The sequence below is a fragment of the Terrapene carolina genome, unplaced genomic scaffold (assembly GCF_002925995.2).
Source record: "Terrapene carolina triunguis isolate 2854851 unplaced genomic scaffold, T_m_triunguis-2.0 Scaffold66, whole genome shotgun sequence".
NCBI lineage: Eukaryota > Metazoa > Chordata > Testudines > Emydidae > Terrapene > Terrapene triunguis.
In genome coordinates this window covers 22,881,870-22,894,474 of record NW_020664417.1, presented here as the reverse complement: position 1 = coordinate 22,894,474, position 12,605 = coordinate 22,881,870, and the positions used below count along the sequence as shown (strand labels likewise).

The 12,605-nt window shown below is 44.0% G+C and overlaps 1 protein-coding gene and 1 pseudogene across 2 annotated transcripts in view; one reads left to right on the top strand and one right to left on the bottom strand.

Annotated features, from left to right (window-relative positions):
• The window catches only part of LOC113406011, a 158,324-nt pseudogene that overhangs the window by 35,808 nt on the left and 109,911 nt on the right, over positions 1-12,605 (bottom strand).
• FBXW7 (F-box and WD repeat domain containing 7) overlaps positions 2,330-12,605 on the top strand; it is a 280,045-nt gene continuing 269,769 nt past the window's right edge. For both annotated transcript variants that reach the window (XM_026647851.1, XM_024207582.2), the window contains exon 1: positions 2,330-3,044. The gene's annotated coding sequence lies outside the window, so the exon portion shown is untranslated. The remainder of the gene's footprint in view (positions 3,045-12,605) is intronic.

Here is a 12,605-nt window from a genome sequence, read left to right as displayed (position 1 = left end):
TGATCCTAGGATGTATCAGGCAAAGTATTTTCAGACGAGAGAGAGAAATATTAATGCCATTGTACATGGCACTAGTAAGAGCTAATCTGGAATATTGCATACAATTCTGGAGACCATGTTCAAGACAGACACATTCAAACTGGAACAGGTGCAGAGAATTGCTACTAAAATTATCAGGGAAACAGAGCCATCTTACATAAGGAGACTAAAAGAGCTTGCCTTGTTTAACTTAGGGAAACAAAAGCTAGGAGGGGATATGATCGCTCTCTATACGGACATGAAACGAGGAAACAGCAGGGAGAGAGAAGTTATTTAAACAGAAGGACAATGTTGGCACAAGAACACGAGTATAAACTGGCTATGAATAAATTTAGGATGGAAATTAAAAGAAAGTTTCTAACTATCAAAGGAGTGAGGGTCTGAAACAGCTTTCCAAAAGTAGTGGGGGCAAATAACCTAATTAGTTTTAAGATGGAAGTCGATAAATTTATGCATGGGAGTTACACAATGAGGTTACCTGCAATCACAGGGGACTAGAGTCGATTGATCCAGGAAATCCCTTCCAGCCCTATCTTCCTAAATCCAGAGAGTGTGGGGTGGAAGGGCAATGATATCTGTAATTATTGACTGTATTCTTGTAACTAATTGCCAATTATGTTGGATATTAGTACTTGGATTCTCAGCTGATGATGGTAAGGCCTCACAACCCTGTCCCAGAAGATTCAAAGAAAAAACCCAAAGAGGTCCTTTTATTGTTGTGGGTTTGAAAATACTAGCTTAGCTAACATTTAACCTTTATATTTGCTGTAATTTTTTTTCAAATACTTGGTTAAAGTGCTTGTTAATTTCACTAGATGTTTCAAAATAAAACAAATTACATAGCACTTAAATTCATATAGTGATGTAAGAGTGGAATAAAGGATTTAAATTTCAAGACAAAATATTTAGTTTTATTTATGTATATAAACAGTAACTGTGGATATGCCGGTGATAAAAGCAAGACTATTCAGTCAGTAGATATGTTTTGTGTACGAATGTACACTGGTATCTGGCAATGGAGTTCTCCAGAGAGAGGCTGAAGCAGAACCTCTTTTTAGGAAAATGGACACTGGAGAAACAGGGCGAGCATATAATTTAAAAAGGCTTTTAGGAGTGCAGTATGAGAGGGCCTAAATTCAGAAGCACTGTGGTCCAAATCAATCAAAGCATACCTGACAACATCTTGCTTCTATGGGAGGAGAGGCTGCTCCATTACCAGCCAGTCATTGATTTACCTAGGTTGGTACTGTGGCTGGAGGCCAGCAATTCTTGTGCCTGTGTAAACTGCTGTTGACTCTTGCTGCTCAAGACAATACAACTTGTGCAATGAAACCAAATGTTTTCAACACAATTGCTGTACAGGAGGTTGACATAAACATGCTTGTTTGCACAGATGCTTCTTGGGTGAGAGGGGCAGCATGTTAGAATAAGAAGTTGCCCTGGTTCCATGGCAGCTGTGAAGGACAATGGGCGATTGGCAGCTGGGGCACACAGGACCAGCAGAACAGCTGCTGATGTTAGATTAAGAGGCGGTTGCACTGGCTAAATCCAGTGGAGGAATGTGGATGAGAACATGAGGAAAAGTCAAGAAGGGGCCAATAAAGGACTTAGATCACAGCAGTTTTCCTTTCCAAGCTACATAAGGAGAGGTAAATGGGGTTAGGAGAGAGAGTGCAAAGAGCTTCTGGTGCCTGGGCAGCAGGGCGCGGATCCCCTCTGCCTGCGACCCAAGCCTGCTCCCTGTCTGAGCTCTGGGCTTGACCGCAGTAACACGCAGCTCCCCGCCAGTGGCCCCCGGAGGCCAGTCACCGGCCGGGCATTGCCTCAGTTTCCGCAGGGTTTAAGTGTCCGAATCTCCAGGGCCGCGAGGAGACGCTGCTGTGACGTCAGCTCTTTCTAGTGCGGGGCCAGCGCTGACCGGGGATTACTGCACCCGCTCCGCGGCCACGGGGCGCACGGCTCAGCCCAGCCCCGCCAGTCACCTCCCAGGGGCTGCTGCCCTCGGGACAGCGGGGGTTAAACTTCTCCCAGAGCCGATTCCTTCGCCAGCAGCCCGGCGCTTTGGCTGCGTCTGGGTTTCTGCGCTCAGGCTCCTCCCCCTTGTCCTGGCCTGAACCATCCAGCAACAACGATACCCACTCCGCGCCACCTTGTCCTTCTCTGACGTAATCGCCGGGCGCCGGCAGAGAGGTGGGGGCTGTTGCCTGGTTACGCCTGTCATCCCCGTGCGCCGCCGTCCTCTTCCCTTCTCTCCTCCCGCACCAATCGCTCTGTGTGAGACACAGAAAACAAGCGGACCCGAGGCGCGAGCTGCAGCCCGGACCGGCCTCCCCAGCGCCCCCTCCCGCCACAGCCGTAGGGCTCCGGCCAAGGAGGTAACGGGCACCCACGCGTGGCGGCTGCCGCCCGCCTCTGCCTGCGGAGCGCCCCGCGCAGAGACTCACACATGCCTGAGACCAGAGTGGGAGCGGCGCTGAGCCCGGCCGCCTGGGTTCCCCGCGCTGCTTGGCTGGGGCCCTAGCAGCGCCCCGGCCGCTGGAGCCGGGTGCGGCGGCTCCCGGTGCCCGAGTGTATGAGAGGGAGCGCGGAGCGGGGGCCGCGGCCCGAGCCACTCGCCTCCTCTCCCGGACGGCGGCAGCAGAGAGACCGGCCCGGGGGGAAGCGAGGGGGCAGCGAGGAGGCGGCGGCTCCATGTGAAGAGACCCGGACACGCACGTGAACCGCTGAGCAGCCCCCCGGAGCCGGGAGGCAGCGAGAGAGACTCGGGGACCTGGTAGCCGAGGGGGCTGACCTGTCTCTCACTAAAGTTTCCCGGACACGCTGTGCCTCTCGGGACCTGGCGTCCAACTCTCTGTGAAGTCCTAGAGCCCCCGCAGGGAAGCGGATTCCCCTGTCCCCGGCGCAAGGGTGAGCTTTAGCCGCCCCCTGTATCATCGATAGCGTGTCTGCTGCAGCCAGACAGCCAAAGGAGGGAAACTTAACCCGCCGCTGTTGCTGTTCCTAAGGTGAGTGTGGGTTGAGGGGGTCGGGAGGAGGGTCTAGTTCTGCTGGTCTCTGCTCCGCGCTGCTGATGACTTTCCAGGTGAAACACGTGGATGCAAAGACCCGCAACCCCTATGAGCATGGGCTGGGGACTAAGTGGGAGCATGCGGCTCAGTCCCTCCTGGCGGGGCGGGGGCGCACCGTCATCGCGGCAGCCCCGCCCGAGGTATCCCCTGTTTCACATGCGCCTCACGTTGCCGGGAGCTTTGCACGGTCTGCTGAGCTAAGTGACCCTCCCGAGAGTGCAGCTCTTCTTGCTTCTGCGAGAGAGAGAGAGAGACACCGTAGGGAAATCCTTATATTAAATCAATTCCTATCCTGCCACTTTTCACCTTGAGACTTAGGCAGCCTCGGCTTTGTAAAGAGTTACTACAGTGAGAGGGGCTGATAGCGTCCAATCAAAAAACGAGTTTGGGAATTAGTTCCCCTTTTGAAACTTGTACGTCTCGCTTTGAACTTGTTGCGGCAAGGAACAGCAGAGAATGATACTGAAGTCTTGAACAAAGACCACGGTTTTTAAAGCGACTTTGAATCGCCTTCTATTCACTATTGTTTTATGTAAAATCTTAAGAGCTTAACAGAACTGTGCTTGTGCTTTATCAGGATGTCTTGTACACCAGAACTGAAAAATACAAGCATCTGTAAAAGCCACAATATTTTAGTGGAGGGATTTTCAAACTCTTATAGGGTGGGATTCATCTTAATAGAGAGATTGTGGATTCCTTCTATGCACAGTTGCATAACATCCCTCTGGAAACTGCTGTAATTGCTTGCATGAAAAAGTAATATTAGGCAAGTACTTAATGCATTTTAGCTGGATTTTAATACAGTTTAGCAGTTGGAAATAAGAAGGAAGAGCCAGCACCATGTGTCTAATCATCTTTCCACACAATACCATCAAGTGGTCCATGGGTCTCAGTTTGGAAATCCTATACTGGGTATTGAGCCTTAGTATACAGAGTGTTTTTATATTGCTACCATACAAGTTATTGAAAATGATCTGGTTGCTTGAGTAGCATATCTTCAACCTCATTTGCCAGCAGTTCAAGTTGCTGCTAAATTAAATAAAAAACATTTTATCCCACCATACAGGCTTTGAAAAATGGAAATCACGCTACATTCTGCCTTATGGAGAGCTACATACTGTACATATTAATTTGGTTTGTCTAAATTGGGCTTACACATAGACTATATACAAACCAAGAACATCTGTAACTACCATTTGAATGGTATTTCAGATCTAGTTTCTGAATTAATAATATTGGGATAACACTGGTGTCTGCAACTGTTTATATGATATTTTTCCTAGCTGTCTTTCTGAAAGAGAAAAAGGAAAACCTTTATGTTTAACTGGCACTTTTAACTGAATGGAGAATAAACAGGTTGACCAACTTTATCTAGATTTATTTTTAGAGAGTGTTGTTGACTTCCCCCCTACATTTCCCTCCAATTAGCTTTTACTTTCTCCTCTTTCAATCCTACATTGCAGCAGCTGACCTTCCATCAGAGAGGAATGTATAGGATCTACTAAATAGTGCCTTTTTGGAGTGTTAATATAAATTGTCATGCTTTTTGTCTAAAAACTTTATATTTCTAACATTACTGTCAGCTAGGATTACTTCAACTGAAAGATTAGAGGAAAAAAAACCTTGATCTGTTTTTTTTCTGTTTGTTTGCTCTAAGCATTTGGCTGTACTACATGTATACCTACTGTACCCGTATAGTCAGTTTCTCCAGTTGTTTAAAGGTCTTTCACCAGGAAGAGAGACACTTTAAAAAGTGATTGTAAAACCTAAAAAATTGCTTGAAGAATACTAGAAATTTCTTACCTCCTTTTTTTGAGACAAAGTTACCTTGAGGTGCACAACTCTTTCTTAAACAACAGGAGCATACAACACTTACTGCATTAAGGACATTCAAGAATTGAGTGATGCCTCAACAACACTTCCAGCTTCTGCTGACTTACAGGGCCAAGGTACCAGAAGTTGAATGAGTTTCCTTCAGTGTAGAGCAGGGGTCAGCAACCTTTCAGAAGAGGTGTGCCGAGTCTTCATATATTCACTCTAATTTAAGGTTTCGTGTGCCAGTAATACATTTTAACATTTTTAGAAGGTCTCTTTCTATAAGTCTATAATATATAACTAAATTATTGTTGTATGTAAAGTAAAGAAGGTTTTTAAAATGTTTAAGAAGCTTCATTTAAAATTAAATTAAAATGCAGATCCCCCAGACCGGTGACCAGGACCCGGGCAGTGTGAGTGCCACTGAAAATCAGCTCGCGTGCCGCCTTTGGCAAGTGTGCCATAGGTTGCCTACCCCCGGTGTAGAGGATTAGTAGGATAGTCAGTGTCTTTCTATATTTAATTTATGCATGTGCTTAAAGCAACATGGTTTAGTTCAATCTGACAATAACACTTCAACTTCCTTTGACATAAAGCTGTGTCAATATCCTGAATCCAAATTAAGTTTAACTTCCTCTCTTTCATTATTGTCTCTTTATAGCACCTTTTTGCAATGGTCAGATTGTTAGCTGTATTTTTTTTTAAATTGCACTCATATTCTGCATGGTCCATGCTTGTAAACATCTTGATTCTGTGAAATCATTATTAATAAAATGGATGTATTTTACAAAACTGAAAATGACTTGGATTTTTAGCTGCTTCGGTTGTCTTAACTTTTTAATTCCTCCCTACTGTGTACCCACTGCTTTCTGTTAGTCTTGGTATTGTGCTGGCTTTCTCTCTTTTGAAATTAAATTTGAAAGCTATTAGAAAAAGGAGGGTGTTAGAGGTCCCATTGTAGGTCTGTCAATTTCAACAATGTGTGCAATTTTATTTGGTTGGCTTTTTTAAAAAAGAAAAAAGCTTATAACAACACATGAAGCATCACCACTCAGGGTACTCCAATCCTGAATTTAATCTAATATTTGGGCACACTGGCTGTTACTCTTCAAAACATATATCCACTAACTGAATTTATGTATGTAGTACAGGTCTGTCGCATCTTACGCGCATTTAACATGCGCGATTTCAGCTTTACGCGGTCGCAAAAACAAAACCAAAAAAAGAGAGAGAAAAATAACAATTTTAATACTGTACCTGTAGTGGAGGCGATTCCACCCGCCAGTGAACTCAATGTAATTTTGACTATATGCGGTTTTCGCTTTACACGCTAACCGCTGAACGGAACCCCTGCGTAAGATGAGAGAGACCTGTACTTGAATATCTGAAATCAACACGAAGCCCTTGAAGATACCTGAACATCTATAACACTTTTGTGTCAGTGTATGCACAACTTCATTTTAGAGAAGGAGGAAACAGTTCAATTGATGATGGTGGTGTCTAACAGAGCAAATGTTACATTTTAATTCCATTTCCTGTAAATAAACTAATTACGTGCTGGGATGCATTGTTTTAGTGTGTTTGGTAAATTCATGAAAGCTGATGGAACCACCTGGATTGAAATCTCCTGTTTATTCACAAAACAGATAAATTGCGAGCAGTGGCAGTGCAAACTTCTACTTATTGTCTTGGCCTCACTTCTGATTTCTTAGGAGTGAAGCCTTTACTTTTTCGGTTCTAGGTCTCTCTGCGACTGCCACAAAGTGTGCCAATTATGATAGATATTTTTGAGATCAACCCGTGGAACTCTTTGCGAGAGGATGTTGTGAAGGCCAAGACTATAGCAGGATTCAAAAAAGAACTAGATAAATTCATGGAGGATAGGTCCATCAGTGGCTATTAGCCAGGATGGTCAGGGATGGTGTCCCTAGCCTCTGCTTGCCAGAAGCTGGGAATGGGTGATAGGGAATAATGGACCACTTGATGATTACCTGTTCTGTTCATTCCTTCTGGGCCACTATCAGAAGACAGGATACCGGGCTAGATGGACCTTTGGTCTCACCCAATATGGCCATTCTTATGAGATGTGATCACCTGTTTGGTATTCTTAGTCCAGTTCCTAGGGAACAAATTTTCATTTTACATAGGTCAGCACATTTAAGGTACTACATAAACAAATTATCTGTCACAAAGCAGCTCTTCTCTCTTTGCTTTAGCTCCATGTGCAGATATTGATGGATCTGCAAATAAATGTAGCAGCAGCCAGAAAATTCATTACCCACATCAAAAATACACAGTTCCTTCTTTAGAAGGTTTTTCTGCCCAGGTGTCAAGATGGAAAATTATGGCCTTATTGGCATAAATATATGATTTGAAGGAACTTGAGACGGATTTGGGGGGGGGGGAGATGCTCTCTTGAATTATAAAATGGTCTGGGGGGAAAATGTGAAATGTCACACTTGAAAGAAATATTTTGATTTATATTGCATTCTGGCTTGCTATTTTTGTGGGATGAGAGGGCAAGATACTCGGTCAGTGGTCCTTTCCAACGAGACCTGTGTTAATCCTATACCAACATATAGTGTACAAGTAAGCGTTTTTTGTGTCTACCATATCTGGTTCTGGTTGCCAGTTCAGGTCTGGCTTTTGCCTCTTCCCCTTCTGTCAGATTTAAACAAACCATGATTACAGGTCTAGAAAACATGACCTATGATGGAAGATTTGAAAAAAAAAAAAAAATGGGGGGGGAGTTGTTTAGTTTGGAGAAGAGAAGACTGAGTGGGGACATAACAGTTTTCAAGTGCATAAAAGGTTGTTAAAAGGAGGAGGAAGAAAAATTGTTCTCTTTAACCTCTGAGAGTAGGACAAGAAGCAATAGACTTAAATTGCAGGAAGGGCAGTTAGGTTGGACATTAGGAAAAACTTCCTAACTGTCAGAGTGGTTAAGCACTGGAATAAATTGCCTAGGGAAGTTTGGAATCTCCGTCATTGGAGGTTTTTAAGAGCAAGTTAGACAAACGCCTGTCAGGGGTAGTCTAGATCAGTGGTTCTCAACGTATTTACCATTGTGGGCCACATTCAACAGTACCTGTATGGCTCTGAGGATGTCACATGGGCAGCAGTTCTGTGCTTGATTGGACTGCAGGTTGAGAACCACTGGTCTAGATAATAGTACTTATTCCTGCCTTGAGTTCAGGGGACTGGACTAGAATACCTTTCAAGGTCTCTTCCAGTCCTATGATTCTATGATTTAATTTAGGTCAGCATAGTAACTGTGTTCTTCCTCTATTGTTGTTCTTAGATTGAAACAGCAGGTTTTAAACAGCTTAGCCAACATAATTATGATCTAGAAATATGTAAGGTGAGGACTGGACAGTTGTGTGTAATATAAACTTATTTTTATAACGTGCCCAAAGGAAGTTAAAAACACTTTTAGGGTTGCAAAGTCAAGCACTCAGAAGATAGGAAATGCCAGAATTAAAGTTTCTGTACAACCTTAATTTTACCAGGCTCCTGGCCTCAGTCTCTGCCCCAGCTCCAAGTTTGCTTGCCCAGCCATTCCCAGTGTCCCCCTTTCCTCCATCCCAACTCTCATTTCCCTTTCCTTCCAGCTGCCTCCTCTTTCCCTGCCCCTTCCCCAACTCTTGTTCCCAATCTACTTCCCCAACCTCCTTTCCTCCTGCAAGTCCGGCTCTTGTCCCCTCAGCATTTGAATCAGATCGCTTTCTCTTCTACCCTGCTAGGGACCAGTAGGGAGGCAGTCTCCTTGCTCTCTGAGTTCAGGTGCCCATACCTGCCCAGCACAGCTTGTAGCAGCCTGTAGCTGCAATTGTAGGGAAAGTCTTGTAGAGACTCAGGCTGAAGCATGCCTATTGCAGACAATTTTCTGAGATTTGTCGTTTAAACTCTATCGAGTCTCTGGTGAGCATGTGCAAACTGATTTTTTTTTTCCAAACGGTTTAAAACATGGTCAAATTTGGGCACATTTTCTCAGGGATGACACATGGCATGTCCCTGACACAAAGGCCACACTTCTGCCAAATTTCAAGTCCCTGCTCCAAAGCATGGGGTGTTAGAGCTTTTCAAAGAAAAGGTCACTAGAATTTTATAACATGAACAAAACAATGTTTTTTCCCAGCCTTGCTTTTGGGAATGGCTTAACCATTTTGGCTGAAATTTTCCAAAGAAATTCAGTGAGGCAGATGCCCAGCATGGAAAATTTCAGCCCAAATAGCAAAGTTATAAGCAGCTAAAACCAAGGTCTTATGGTGGGAAGTGTTGGGCAACTTTTGTAATAGGCAGTGCTACCAGCTCTAGCTATAATTACATGAAACTCCCCAAACCCTACACTGAAATAACATAAAGATTGCAAAATCAAACCCTCATAGACATTGCCTATTTTCATTCAGTGCACAAGGTGGATATTGCTCACTGAATTCAGTGTCGTCTTGTCCTTGTCATCTTATGCATGGCTCCAGGCCTTATTTACTGCACACTATCCAGACACTGCACTGAATACTAAAATTAATAATTTTTTCCTGGGCTTTTCTATAATGCTTATTGCCACTGTGTCAATGTCCTTTTTACAAACATTTAAAGAATTTGTGTTCAAAATATCCCTGTTTGGCAAGGTGCTGCTAATACTGATTTTATTATGATAGCGTCTAGGAACTCACCAAGAACAGGACTCCATTGTGCTAGGTACAATACAAACATAGAGTAAGAGACAGTCCGTGCCCCAAAGAATTTACAATATGAGTAGACAAAGACAGTCAAAGGTTAAGGAAAAGGGATATAATGCACAAGCAGAACAAGCACTGTGATCGTGTGCAAATGTCCTGTTTTATTTTGTTTTGGTTTTGTTTTGTTTTTAAACTTCTTTTCATGGAGTTTTGTTGGGGTAGTCTTTGATAACTAGATCAAGGAAGAGAGGGGATATAGAAGCAAGTGCAGCAAGGGGTGGAAGAGGGAAGGAAGCATGGAGTGAAGCGGTTAGCTCCAACCCACTTCTTCACCGTCAGGACAGAGGAGAGAATATTCAAAGTCAAAACTAGAAAGCAATCTGGCAGCATGCTGCTGAGGCTGCTTCAGTATCTGATCCTGCTGGTTTGAGGTTTCCTGGCTTCTGGGGCTGGCTTCTCGCTAGAATTTTTTCCTCCCGAGCTCTTGTGGCTCTGGGGGAGAGTTATGTGCTACACAGCTCGTAGTATTCCCAGAGATGTTCCATGGAAAAAGTAGCATGTGAGCATCTGAGATCCTAGAAATCTGTTTGCCACAGAAAAATGCAGAATTTGCATTTTTGCAGAGAACATTTTTTTTTTTTACATTTTGTGAAAAAACAGTTAATATATGTTTTTATTAACTAAATTTTACCGAAAGTTAGGGTAACCATATTTCCCAAAGTGAAAATGGGACATTGCGTGGGGTTAGCCCAACCCCCAGCGCCTGGCATCTCCACTCGCCCCTCTGAACATTCCTCTGCACACCCCAATATATTTTTTTTGTGTGCAAAACTAGGCATTTGTCCCGTTTGCTCTTGCCAACTGATCATAAAGACATACAGAATAGGAGTTAAAAAGGGGACTACTCTCGCCAGAATGGGATGTATGGTCACCCTAGTTCAACTGATATTTATATATTGTGGATAGGGAAACTAAACTTCAGGGTTTTATTTTAATTGTAGAAAAACATTGATTTTTATGGATTTTTTTTGGAGAATTTTGTTTATCATGGAAAACTAGGATCCCTGGTGATCATGTAATTAGATTGTATCATAATGCATATGCACAAGGGGGCCGAAGTAAGATTACACATATAGCCTAAATTTTGATATTTCCTAACTTTTGAGTGTTGGACTTCTCATCTTCAATGTTCATGTAGTAGTTTTTTTTCCAAGTCATTTCCTAGCTTTAAAAAAAAAAAAAAGGCAAAAATAAATTCAATCACGTAGAAGCATGTAGATCCCCACGTGGGTCACCAGCAAGGTTGGAACATCTACATCCACAGCTAGAGCTCACTAGAGCTAACAGTATAACTGTTATGAACAACCTCCATTCCCAAGGTGTTTGTAACTCTGAGATTCTACTGTTCATGGAGGATAGGTCCATTAATGGCTATTTAACCAGGGTGGGCAGGGATGGTGTCCCTAGCCTCTGTTTGCTAGAAGCTGGGAATGGTCGACAGAGAATGGATCACTTGATGATTACCTGTTCTGTTCATTCCCTTTGAACCACCTGGCATTGGCCACTGTGGGAAGACAGGATACTGGGCTAGTTGGACCTTTGGTCTGACCCAGTATGGCTCTTCTTATGTAGAATTCCCCAGTTCAGTTTCAGGTTCTCAACGGTAGTATGCTATATTGGTAACAGATCCTTCTGCCCCTATTCCGTAGCAGGTTCCTTTCTTCCCTTCATACCTCTGCATTCAAGTCAAGCTGCTTCCCCCTCCTTGTTGCCTGGGTTTTAGCAGTGCCTAGTGACAGTCGTTGCCAATAACTGGGAGGATCAATTGAGAGAGAAGCCCTGCTCAGTCTCTGCAGGTATGGGCTGGAGCATGCTCACTGCAGATGAATTTTAGGAGAATTTACCAGTCATCCCTTACTTAGCATGTGCAAATGACAAATTTCAAAGGCCTATAACTATTGAATTTGAGTGGATTTTCACATGGACAGTAAATTGCATTTCTGTGTCCCCAGGTTTGATTCTGCTGCCAAATTAAATCTGTGCTCCAAAGCAGGAAGGTAGCACGTCTGAAAAAAATGATTGCATGATTTTTTGAAACATTGGTAAAACTGTGTGCTTTTCTGTAACTTTCTTCTGAGAAACTGCAGAACCATTTTTGCTGAAAGATTAGAAGACAAACAACAAACCCCAAACAAATAAGACACCTGACATCGAACACTTTAATCTGAACAGTTAAAGTATTTTTAAGCAACTGAAAACGGGGTCTTATAATGAAAAGTGTTAGGCAATCTTAACTATAGGTGTTGTTGCCTGCTCTTTCCTATAATTACACAATCTGTGCCTGTTGCACTGAACTTTGCAATACTGTTTACTTGATTTACATGTATTGCATAAGTTTTGTATTTCTGTTTTATATTCTCACAAAAGGTGTATTCTTTAAGTTTGGTAACTTTGTTGAATTATACCCCCTTCACTAGTTTGTGGACTTAAGGTCATTTGGGGAATTTCTTAAGTTGATGACATGTCTGTGAGTGTTGGATTTGTATTTGATTTTGATAAGACTATATACTTGAATGTTATGGTGTTGGTGGCCATATAAGAATTTCAATATACAAAAGGACAGAGAGAGAACTGTCTAAGCATTTGCAGAGGTGGGCAAACTAAGGCCCGTGGGCCACATCCGGCCTGCGGGACCGTCCCGCGTGGCCCCTGAGCTCCCGGCCCGTCCTCCACGGCCCCCCTCTCCTCTGCAGCCACGCCGCCGTGCGGGCGGCACTCTGGCCCGCCGCTCCTGCTGGGCAGCGTGGGCGGAGTGGCTGGCTCCGGTGGGCCTGCGAGTTTCTGCTGCTCTGAGCAGCGTGGTGGTGGTGGTGGTGGGGCAGTCAGGGGACAAGGAGCAGGGGGATTGGATGGGTTGAGGGTTCTGAGGGGGACGGGAAGTGGGAGGGGGCGGATAGGGGGCGGGGGCCAGGCTGTTTGGGGATGCACAGCCTTCCCTACC